The 13,064-nt window shown below is 31.7% G+C and overlaps 1 protein-coding gene across 7 annotated transcripts in view; it reads right to left on the bottom strand.

Moving 5' to 3' along the window:
- The window catches only part of Prosap (SH3 and multiple ankyrin repeat domains prosap), a 292,925-nt gene that overhangs the window by 62,689 nt on the left and 217,172 nt on the right, over positions 1-13,064 (bottom strand). The gene's annotated exons all lie outside the window — the stretch shown is intronic.

Below are 13,064 nucleotides of genomic sequence, written 5' to 3'. Positions count from 1 at the left end.
ACCCACATCGGGTAAATTGACCAGCTAAATTGGCATTCTCTAAAGGTAAACAAATAGAGATAAATGAAGAATATATTCTAGCAACTTCCGGATAGCCAATCTCCATAGTGGGGGGCTCATTTTACAGTACGGAGATCACACTTGGGATACTTCCGATTAATCCATGAGTTTCTCCTTTCGTAGTCATGACCTCCACGAGCCCTGCCTCCGCTTGCCTTGTATACAGCTTCTTCCTGACTTACGATATGTATTTATAGATTTATATTTTTTATTTAATTTGGTGTTTGAGAATGATTGTTATGTTACGAAATATTTTCATGTTATTTTCATGAATCTTATGTTTTATAACTGTTGTAATAATGGTGTTATTTGTAAGTTGTAATTATTGTTTCGAGAGAATCTCTAATAAATATATCTCACGTGCTTACACAAATCTCACAAATTTATCGTGAGTAGACACCCAGCGGATGGCAAGGGATTGTTCAAGATATTTAAAGAGTTAGAAAAGTCAGTTCATAGAATTTCATTCAGAGATAATTTGAAGTTAAACAGAAACAGAATATCATAACTATAGACAAAATATATCTTAAAGAACTAAAAATTAATATAAAAATTTAATAAGATTAGAAACTTTTTAGAGGACAAGTTACAATGTTATCAACCATAATTAATTTTAACATGTAAATATTGTTGTTTTTATTTTGTTAATTTGTTATGACCTTCATTTAAACGTAATATTAGCAATAAACTTGTTTTATTAAATCTACTTATAAAAATATCAATTAATGATGGATGAGTAATGAAATAAAACAGAGGCATACATATTTTAAAATAAATTATATCAGGAATGTCTTAGCTCGATAAGATCTTCAACATTTACAATTGTGTGTAATCAATTTATTTACGGACAATGTATTAGGAAAACGGATAAAATATGGCGAATGTATCTGCAGATAACGTTAAGGTCGCATACCTTCGACAATGTCAATCATGTTTCATTATATCAAACTTCACTTCAAAGCCTATATCTATCAGTTTTGTAACTGAGGTGAAATTCTCGAATATATTAAGTATATTTCCATTTATACCTTTTTCATGGTTTTGTGATATTTTAGTAAGTCGAACATAGTCTGCTGCGTTTAGTTTTAAGAATTAAATGTTAGTTTTAGAATCAATAATTATTTTCCAAAGTACCGCGTTTATAACGCATTTTTATAGCTTTATGGCGGTATTTTGGGTATCCCTGGCATGTTACCGATCAGTGTTTGATTGCATTTTGTTGCCGCTACCTGGCCTCTTGTATATTTGAAACATGGAAAAACTTTTATAATTGGCCATTGTTTAGAAGAGAAGGTGATTGGCAGATACCAGCCTGCTTTCAAAGTAGGCGTGATATACATGCCACCTTAAATAGGGCGAACCGAGGGGTTTTAATGCATTCACTTTATTCACTTCATTCACAGAATTCATAATGAAATAATTTAGGGTCGAGAAGTCTAGATAGAAAGATCCATATTAAAGATCGCCTTGGTTCACTTAAATTGTAATTAATAGAAATAGACCAAAGAGTACAAAGTAAGTGTTCACTAAGAGAACTATCAAAGAAGTTCTCCAACGACGAAGAGAGAACTAGTTGCTTATTTAACATTACAAGGTGTCTGAAAAGAATATTTCTATTTGTTTAGCTTATTGCGTGATCGCCACATATCTGAGAAGTGTGGAGAATATGTCAAATAATATCTTTGGGAATTCAGTCACAATGGAGCGTTTCGCATTTTCTGGGTAAGAGGACCCATTATGCGTTCAAATGTTTTACAAAAAGAACGAGTCAGTAGCTCCAACACGTTGAAGATTCTGCAAGATTTCAAGCTTTCGTATGAGGCTCCAAATATGTCTCCCGAAATATCAAAATACCTATCTGAAACTTTTAAGAAACCGATACAACATCGAAAAGACTAAAAAACAGACGACCGAAGTCATCACGAACTATATAAAGAATGAAAAGTTTTAATCAGTCTATTTGTGACGATTTGAGCCTGTCAGAAGGACATTTCGAAAGCGCAGTGCCTAAGCTGAAGATCATAGTCATTTTTATCTTAAGGGATACCGCATCATAAGCCCCTTCATTTGACTAAAGTGACGGTATGATCTGTGTCATTTTTTCAATAGACAGTTTAGGTTTTTATAATCAATCCATTAAATATGAACATTAAATATATACAAGGACTTTTATGAAGTGTGTTGGTCCTTTTCTTTTTTCTAATAGATTCTCATAGCATTATAGTTTCAACTATTTAATTATTAATTAATTAGTTATATTCTAGATGGATAAGCTGGATAAAATAATAATAACACTGGACATACACAAAATATTTATTTAGTAATAAAATATTGCGCCGCAGTTTAATTCTTCTTAAAATAATTCTTCACGAAATAGATTCGTAGAGTCTCTGAATAGTTTCCAACCGAATCTTGTCTCATTATATATCAAAATATTCGCCGCTAACTGCTTCACTGATGTTGGAGATGGAAATTTGTTTCTCACCCTGCTCGAAAACTTTCCATAACAGTTCGATTATATTGAGGTCTACCAAAGGAAGTTATTTAATGATATTCGATGCTCCTAAAACCAAAACTGATTGGTATCATCTTGGAATATGCCAGTGTTTGGCAGCTAGTCGTAGTAAGAACTTCATCGTTGGGGATGTCGAGATATTCATTGGTAGTAATCCGGCTAGTGATGTAAATGGAAGGACTAGCTCAATATCACGATATTGCCGCCCAAACCATAACGGAGCATCCCCTGTACTTGACTCTAGGGAGCCTGTATATAATTCTATAAAAGTTCTTCCATGAATGTTATGATTTGTGAAATTCCCGCTGTGAGTGTTGAGTCATGTTTCCACTTTTGGGCGGTAGTTTGATGTTGTCTGGCAACAATCCTTTTAGTGTTCATTGGTTTCTGTCAGTTAACTTGTTAACTAGGTTTTGAGCATGCTCCCATTACCGCGGATATTATTATTCGTGGAACGTTTAACGATATCTGTGAGATCCCACATTTTACCGGTCGCTTGTTTTAAACGTCATAGAACAAATCCTATAATGCACTTTTCAGTGTAGGTGATATTTGATACACCGTGACACAGTGATATCACCTACAAGATTTGCTATTTTACACAGAAGCAGTGTTGGCCAACATGCAATATGATGCATACTCCGTATTGCATGGTTTAAAGTTTTGAAATTCAGTTTGCGAATATTTATTATACTTTTTTATAATTTATTATAATTTATGTTATATTACGAATATTCGTTATATTTTAGCAATGTTATTATATTTTAATTATCGGCTTTTATTAATTTATTAAATTTATAAATTAATTTTTTAATTTATTGTCTTTTATGACGACAATACTAGATCAAACCTATTTCGAAATATTTTCGGAAAATTTCAAACATTAAACACTGTATTATTACTGTATTTTAAAATGATAAAATAACAAAATAAAATGATAAGCCCTCGAACTGGATTTTATAGTTTAGAATGGTCACAAGTCCGGTGGAGCTAAATCAAGCATATATTAATTTAGTTTTTAATGAAAAAGTTAATGGACAAAGAGTGCCAATACTGTGCGAGATGACGCATTATTCTGATGAAAAAATCAGTAATTATCTGTCTTTTCACACTACTTCACTTCACAATAGCTTCAGAAAACAAGACATAACACTCGAATAATATTCTTGGTTGATGGTTTGATCAGGCAGAAGAAATTCATAATGAATGCCACCATTTTGATTTTCTACTACTTTTTAAGAGCAGCAAAATATCAGTAGTCATTAAAAATATATTTAATAAGAAGACATTTTTATACCACAAATGTTTAAAAATTATTGAATTTACTTTGATTTGTAAAAGCTGCATTCCAAATCTGTCTGCATTATTTCCAGACACTTTCGAGCTCAATTGTGACATACCAATACGACTATTATGATTTTCTCTCTACTGCTACTGGACTTCGACGATCTAAGTCAGGTCGTCTTCTTCTTGGCATTGTTAATAATAAACGTGAGAACAGTTCTCGCACACTAAGTTTGTGACTAAATAATAAAAAATAATAGAAACATATAACACATAGGCTTTTTTTGTTCAAAATTGGTTTTATTCATTAACGTAATTTTCATCAGGAGCCACACTATCATTCCAGCGCCGCTCTAATATTTCAACACCACTTTTGTAGAACGATTTATCTTTTGCCTCAAAAAAGACCTGTCACCAGTTGCTGTCCACTCAGATGACGATCGTTTTGATTCCGCAGTGAAGTGATGGTGAATCCATGTTTTATGCACATCCCAAAATACCGGGGCCATAACCTTTCCAGCCGATTGTTGTACTTTTGGCTGCTTTGAACGATGATCACCAGTTACCGTACACTTAGATGACGATCGTTTTGATTTCTTGACGATTTTTTTGATAAAGTGATGGATCCATGTTTTATCCATTGTCACATATGGATCCAAAATTCCGGTTTGTTACGTTTACACATGGCTAAACACTGCTCAGAATCATCAGCACGTTCTTGTTTTTGATCAATAGTGAGCAAACGCGGCACCCACTTTGAACACAGCTTTCTCATAGTCAAATGTTCATGCAATATAAAACCAACACGTTCTTTTGATATTTTTACGATATTAGCTAACTCAGGAAACTTTTCGCTCATTCAAATCGATTATATGAATTTTTTTGTTTTCTGGTGTTACCACCACATTTGGACGTCCTCTGTGTTCTGCATCACTGCTGTCTCTACGACCACGTTTGAAGTCAGCAAACCAACGTTGTATTATTGTTTCTGATCGAGCGGAGTCCTTATAATACTTTTGAAGCTACTGCTTCGCTTGAACGGTATTTTTTCGTATCAAGAGCAATGTAAAATTAAAACACCAAATTTCTTTTGATTCATTGTTTTGAAAATAACTCTAGCGACCTTGAGGCATGTCGAATTTTACATAGTGGAATAACGGTCTATAAAATATCTGGGATGTTATTGAAGGGTATTTCCATTCATTCAGTACTCGACCATCGTTTGATTTAGACGTGCCACCATCGACTGTCCAAGTATCATTCTTAGCACAATAATTAAAAATAGCGACAAAGTTTTATATATCAGAAAGACATTTTGATACTACAAATGTTTTAAATAAAAATTATTGAACTTACTTTGATTTGTAATCGTACATATAGAAGAAAATTAACGAGCCCAATACATTGTTCAGATGATTTGTCGATTGAAAAAAAAAGCGCCAATGTTTCATTGCGTCGAACATCATACCGTTCCTTACTTAAGACCTCGTACGTTGTCCGAAACGAGAACGCGTTCAGACGTTCGGATTTTTCCATTTTACAACCTTCGTACGCGATCGATCGCAACTGTTTTATGTCCCTCGACACGTCCATATATCAAAAGGCGATTTTTTCGTAAATTGTGTATCGGCGTTTCCCACTAAATCATCCCGAGGCCAGGAACAACAACGGAGACGGTGAAGAATAAGAAGAAGACGTGGAAGAGGAACGGAGATCGGGGTAACGAGCGACCGTAGTCTCGTGAGCGGCGACCCGTGAAGGAATCTCCTTGGAGTCCGGAGTATTCGACGGCCGCGGCTGAACCGATCGAGATGATACGTCTCTTCGATCGGCTTTGGGTCGCGCTAATTGAGGAAAACCGGTGAAATGGTGTAGCATGGTTCTCGATGCCCTTTCAGTCACACAAATTAATCCAAATATTTTTGCAATTTTGTTTTATTCATTCATTAATTGTTCTAATCCTCCACGTCTCCCACATCCCTTTACCAAAAAATATACTAAAATATTTAGAAAATTGGTGTTTACTTAATGAAGTTATAGAAATTAGTTTAGACGTCTAATGTATTTATGTGTTTGGTGTATATTTATGTCAGATTTATTTTTGACAACAAAAATATTGAAAACGCATATGCATTAGTACTTAACATTTAGATAAGCTAATTTCTAAAATATCGATCCTGCAAGAATGTTTAAAAAATTAGGTGTGAAGCCAGGTGTATCTGGGACCGAACAAGATACTTGAGATAACTTGAGTGCAGATGCCAAGAATTAGAATACGTTAACATTTCAACCCCTTGGAAGACCATTGATGGTGCAAATAAGCCGATATATATCGAGAAGCGTATTGGCATCGGAATCCCATGAGACAGGTGAATCTCAAGGAATATTTAGATGTATATATTTTCACCCTATAAATAATAACCAATCAGGTTGCGAGAAGAAGACTAAAGCCAGCCTACTTTCTCAGTACAAGGTACCCAAGTCCCTTGTACAATGAGGTGCATGCAATGGGGGATAAAATGCAATCTCTAATTATACAGACCTCAAAGAGTCTTCACACTAATCACACGAGTCTTCATACAGTCGTTCAAACTCAGGGAGTCTTCATTCAAATGACACGAGCCTTCATATACAATTACACAAGAGCTCATAGTTGGTGCCACTTTGGCAGTGCGAAATTTGACGTCACTAACCATTTATGCCCGTATCAATATCTTTGTAATTTAACTTTTATTGCAAATAAAGTCATTTTAACATTGCCAGTTTTTCTCTTATAATCCCTAGATGGCCCAGTGAACTTCGTATCACCAGCTTACAAACACTAGTTTTTTCTAGTTTTTGAACAAACGTACAATAGCTTCACTGTTGAGTTCTGCAACTGTTTAAGATTTTACTAACTTATTTCTGATACAAATACAAATGTTACCAAAAAGCCTTTATGGTATGATACCTTGAAAGTGGACATGAAACTGTCCTTTACAATATGCGTTTTGCTAAACAATAACATTCGGATATAACTAGCAGAATCGCTCAATTTCATTGAGTCGCGTTTGCTGTTGTTGTATTTCATATGTCTGTACGCATTATTTTCAGATACTTTCGAACGAACTTGTTGATATAACATTACGAGTATTATCATTTTCTGTCTCTTACTGTTTATGAGTGTGGTTAGCATGTAAAGCATCATGTCACTTCGATTGGCTTCGACGACCTGTCAGGTGGTATTCTCCTTGGTATTGTTAATAATAAAAGTAAAGAAATTTCTTGCGCACTAAGTTTGTAACTAATTAATAAGAAAAATGAAATACATTTTAAAACATATATTTAACCACAAATAGTTTCAGTTCTATTTTTGGTAAATATTTACTTGACTGTAATTAGAATATGATTCGAAATAACCCTTAGCATATAGTTATATCATATTACACATATATGCCATTTGTCACCTGATGACAGCGACAATGACACTTTGGATGTGAAAACAAAATTGTTGTTTTTACTAGTTTTTCGCAATCATTCCATATATCCTCACTATATAAACCTTTCCTGCTCTTCTACAAGTATTTCAAAACAAAAATGAGCAAGTTCAGTTCAAACGTTTTCGAGTTTTAGTGAGACTAACGAACAACAATTAATTTTTATATATAGATGCTAAATTTGGTAGTATTAACGTTAGTCCCTTTAATTAAACTCTATTATTGTGAATAAATTCTATTGTATATACTAATAATGGCATAACGTGCATTATTTAATATATTCTAAGTTTTATTGACAATACAGAAGTCGTGTCACAGCAATTACATATGTAAAAACAGAAAATGTCTTTTTACACCTTTATATCTAAAGTAGATTTGTGTCTTAATATTACCTTTACCAACTTTTTCAAAGTCACTTGGACATTGGACATTGATGAAATGCGTCAATTCTAAATCAACATATCTAATACCCCAAAAATATTTAATTGCGTAACAAAATATCTAGAATAATATTTAGAAAATAGCTGCAAATACCGCCATTTAAATGCATTGAAACTGAGATATTCGCGAAAAACTGAATTTGGCGATCTTTAACATTTAACATGCCAAGATATGGGCACGTTACATATGATTAATTTGACATAGTTTATACAATTAAATTCCAGTGGTGTAAAATGGTCAGTATAAATTATTAGATTAATTAGAATTAGAAGTATTTATAGTTCTAGTTTAACTCCCGCGTGCTTCCAAAGTTTAGCACGGAACATAAATAACCGGTTAGCAAAGGCATTAAGCCTGCACAAGTTTGGTGATACTTAATTAAACCTAAGTATACATTTTAAGCTTCTGTTTGTTTTAGCATTACTGAATTAGATTATACAAAACTTTTATTAACATCTTCTATACATTAATACGCTAAGCCAAAGCTTCAGACCCCTTTTTAAGAATATTGCGAGAACGATGCAGATTTCGCATATTTAAGGTTTTATGAACAAGTGCAAAAAGCTATATAACAAATATTACAAATATATCAAATAAAATAAAAAGCTTTCGTACTAAGATAAATTCTTATTTAATAATTATTTTGTCAAGATATATTCAACTATGAAAGAAAACAACAATGCTGAATAACACTAACAAAGTTCAAAGATAAAAATGAATCGTGTGTTCTTTCAGTCCACAAGAGGAGAATTTGTTCACCCTTTTAGATTTCGACAAACAAGTCTTTCACATTAATATTATAGATTTTGAGCCCAATTTGAATTTTAAAAGTTTTAATCAAATTTGGAAAATACAGGATGAAGGAATATGAAAATGGTGGTATTAAAAACTAATACTGTTAGATTATTATAATATATACTAATAAATTTTGGACAGCCTGAGAAAATAAGCCATCATATATTGATAAATTATAATTTATTTTGATTGTGACTCAGTATCAGTTTGATAAATGATAAAGATTATCACAGAAATAGATAAACAATACGTTTATGGTCTCCATAATTAGACTAACAATCCTTCAAAACATTTACAAAAAATAAGTCGGTAATCCCTTCTTTGCTTTAAACTGTGTCGCTCGGATTAATTATGTCATGTTATATAAAACAATACTTTTGGAAAATGTAACCTCTATATATTGCCTTAAAATAACAACGGATTTCCCGACTCTATCGATATATACACCGCAATAAATACTATTTAAGATAATACGTATTGTCATATTTATCTAAACCATCCAATAAGTACCGTCGATAACAGTGGAGTTACTTTGTTTTATCATCGTAAATATTGATATAATATTATTAATAAAACCTAAAATATACTTCTCATTATTTTAAAATTTTAATTTTAGTATACGTATTAAAAATGTTAACGTCCTTTATCATATATCTCATTTATAGCTAATTTGCGATAATTCAGAACCAATTTCTTCATTGTTTTTAAATAATAAGTTATTATCTATTTATATTCTATATTGGTGTTATATCTATAGTCTAATCAAAGTACATACGTCATCTAAATTTGTGACGCCAAAATGTCGCAATAATTCCACATCAACTTTGAGTTTTAGTTTATTTTATCTTTGACCTATAACAAAATTCTAATCTAAATAAAATAATGAAACGAAAATGTTATCAAATATAATTTATTTTTACATTATAGTACATCTAAAAACTACAGTTAATTATAGAGCCACAATAGTTTATAGGTTAGAGTTATAACCTCTTATTACTATTGTTTTCAAGAATTTTGTATACGTTTGACAACCGGACGACTTTGACAGACTGATTAAGGAAATTAATGGACAAAATCTTCATCCTTTCATAAGTTATGTGAGATAGTCGGTATGATATAATCGATGAAGTATAGTACTAGTAGTCAACTTTTAGTACATTGCAGATAATACAAGAATTAAAGTAATATTATTAAAATATTGTAGTAATCTGTAAACAAAAAAAAAACAAACGCAATATAAATTTAATGACAATATCCAAAAAGAATAATATCTCCAATATATAAAGAAAGTATATTGTATTGTCTACTCTAATGCAATTTGTAATAAGAACGACAGCAGCAATCTATTATCTACTTAATAATAAAAAAACTAGCATTCGTACTAGAACTAGGAGAAATAACATTCCTATGAGGTCATGCAATATATTTATATCATGCGGGTGTCTACCAATACCTACCCTATACCAGCTTGCAACCTTAGCGGGTCACCAATAATGAAACACAAATTCAAATCATCAATACACGACCGAAAGAAAAATTTGTACATATTTAAAGATACCATACAGGATGTGCACTTATATGTCTATATAAGGTTTGCAGAAAATAATTTAACTTGAAATTCTTCAATACATTTTGTCGTTTTATCTCCTATAGCTATGCATTTTTATATCAAACCTGTCGTCAAACAGGTCATGTCTACATTGCAGCAAAATATTCCTCATACTTTGGTCCTTACCTAGGGTTTCTATTAATCCTCTCTCAGTTAATCAACGATTCGATAATTAAACGAATAAATAAAACGACTAACCCATTAGCACCATATCTTATCGAACACAAAAACTATTGAACAAACAATTCATTAGAACAAAGTAAAAACTTTACTCACACGTACATTAAGTTTGCACATCACTCTTGCTACATTAACTAACTTAACGGATTAACTAACTACTGTCATCAGTAGAACTATGTTGCCTCAACATTAATAAATGTAGACTCGAAAAAGTTGATGTCACATAGAAAAGATTTGTATTAATTGTCGAAAAACTATTTGCGGAAATTATTCAAAGGACATTTCCAAGAGCTCGTGATGGAACAAGTCAAGAAGAGCAGAGATGATTTAGACCAAATTGCGGTAGTGTAGATACGATTTTCTTACTCCCTTAGTTTATGGTGGAAGGTGTTAGATGTGATAAGTGTCCCATTGTCGTTTTATCGATTTTAGTTTTGATTTAAACTGTACACACTGAGTATCTCTTTGGGCAGCTTTGGAATCTGAGTATGTCCAGTTAAAAATTGCCACAAAAAAGGATATGTCATCTCTCCGCTACTTTTCAATAGAGCAGTAGATACAATTACAAGAAACGTATTTAAAAAGGGACATAACGCCCAGTATGATGCTATAAGCTTCTTGGTCTATTTGATGTTCGCTGATACCGGTTGGATTGAGGCTTGGAGTAGTTTCGCTTTAAAAATCCTAACATAGTTATGTTGCGAAATTAACCATTTGAATTAAAGATGTTCAGAAAGAAATTATATATTTTGAAAGGAATATTTCTTCAGAATCACATATTATAACAGCCAACCAAATCTAGCTAGTGACACCCACACCAGCAATTTTTTCCTTAAGATCACTCTTCGCCATATTACCAAAAGTAGGATAAAGATGTTAAGCATGCATTCTGGAAAAATTTATAATGTCATTATTATTAGTTGCAACCCATTAGTTATTAAATTATTTTCGTGATAACCTTATATATGAAAGCACTCGACATTTTTCTTTGTGCAGTTTGAGAAATGCGTGTATATACAACTCATCACCCTGTATTCCGTCAGATATCAAATGTCGAATTAATTAAAATCACTGAATTAATTTGTCAGAATGACTACCTATATGCCAAATATTTTTATTTAAATACATTCATATAACATAATAACACATAATTGTATACGACTTTGTACAGTTTTTTAAAGTTTTAGAAATATACAAAATAATAAAGTAAAACTACCAAGAACAAAATATAATTATATTGCGAGATATATATAGTTATGAATTATTATAAAAAATGTATTAATATAATAGGCATGATTTAAGCTGCAAAATAGAACTAAAGACAATAACTGCATTTTAATACAACCATAAAATGTATGTTGTTTGTTCCAAGCCGATTTCAATGTTAACAATTAACTGTTAATGATTATTGTTTAAGTGAACCTTCGTCATTTGATATCTGGTATCATCAAATCAATCAATATCTTGTGTTTGGCAAAAGCTTATCACTCACTCGAAATTATACTTCTCAGTTACTCTAATAAGCAAATATTTACAATGTTATATCTCTAGTTGTTCTATAATATTAACAATTGAATTACATATTACGTTATTCTCATTTTATAAGATCATAAACGTTAATTAATTAAAGGCATTCCAAATATTTAGTAGTGTAACGAAGGTGTCAGCAATTTATCTGAATATTTGACATATGACTGGATATTTATGTACCTGTGATTCATTTATTGTATAATTTAGGTTTGTTAGATTGAGAACGATCATTAGTGAAAAGTATTTTTTAGAATGATCGAACTTTTAATCGAAATAAAATGCTCATTTTTATTTAATGGTTTAATCATTTTGGCGAATGCCTGGGGGGTTATTCTGACTGACAATCATAAGTGAAATAATAATTATATCAATGTAAAAACAGTATAATTCTAAAAAAGAAACTATAACAACTGATTTTAATATATTTATTTGAGATTCCAAAGATGATAATGTAAAAATGTTTCTCCTACACTATTATTGATGTGTACGCTAAGTTCTCGCTATTTTTCAACAGATGACTGCATTTGTGCCACAGTCACTGTTAATTTTTGCCCTAAGAGGTACAACAATATATAATAAGGAGCGATTTTAGCTTCTTACATGGTAACATTTACTGTATTGAAAATGTTAAACTTTGGTTTTTGTTAACAATGTATTTGCTAGGAACTTTACTTTATTGTGGGAGCAGGAATATGTCTTATATGAAACAATGTGCAAAAAAACAAACATAAATTTAAAGAAAACTAATGCTAATTGAGGAAGTTACCGGAGAGTATTAATAACAAAAATCAGAAGACCTTGCGGTGTTTAAATGTTTCTATTCAAATTATTCAAAAACAAAAACATTTTGTCAGAAATTAATATGACAATCGTTTTTGCACCGAATTTTTACTAATTATGAAAATTAGATATACTAGAATAACTTAAAGGCCAAAGGCATATGTCTAGCCAGACACAGTAATATTTTGTGTCTGTTGGGATCAGGTGTCAAAACCTAATAAAATTATTAATGGGGAACGCTACCACCAACCATTCGAAGAACTGAAGCAAGTATTCTAATAAAATCCAAGCAATATAATATTGACAGCAGCTATATAACAGCCAGCTCCTTCTGATAACCATTTGTTTTGATCCATCTAGAATGCCATTACTTGAATGCTTATCTCAATTAAAT

The sequence above is a fragment of the Rhynchophorus ferrugineus genome, unplaced genomic scaffold, assembly GCF_030347505.1.
Source record: "Rhynchophorus ferrugineus isolate W39M unplaced genomic scaffold, kcgeb_rfMv2 rfM3, whole genome shotgun sequence".
Taxonomy (NCBI): domain Eukaryota; kingdom Metazoa; phylum Arthropoda; class Insecta; order Coleoptera; family Curculionidae; genus Rhynchophorus; species Rhynchophorus ferrugineus.
Note: the sequence above shows the minus strand (reverse complement) of the source record. Positions and strands in the feature narration are given on the sequence as shown.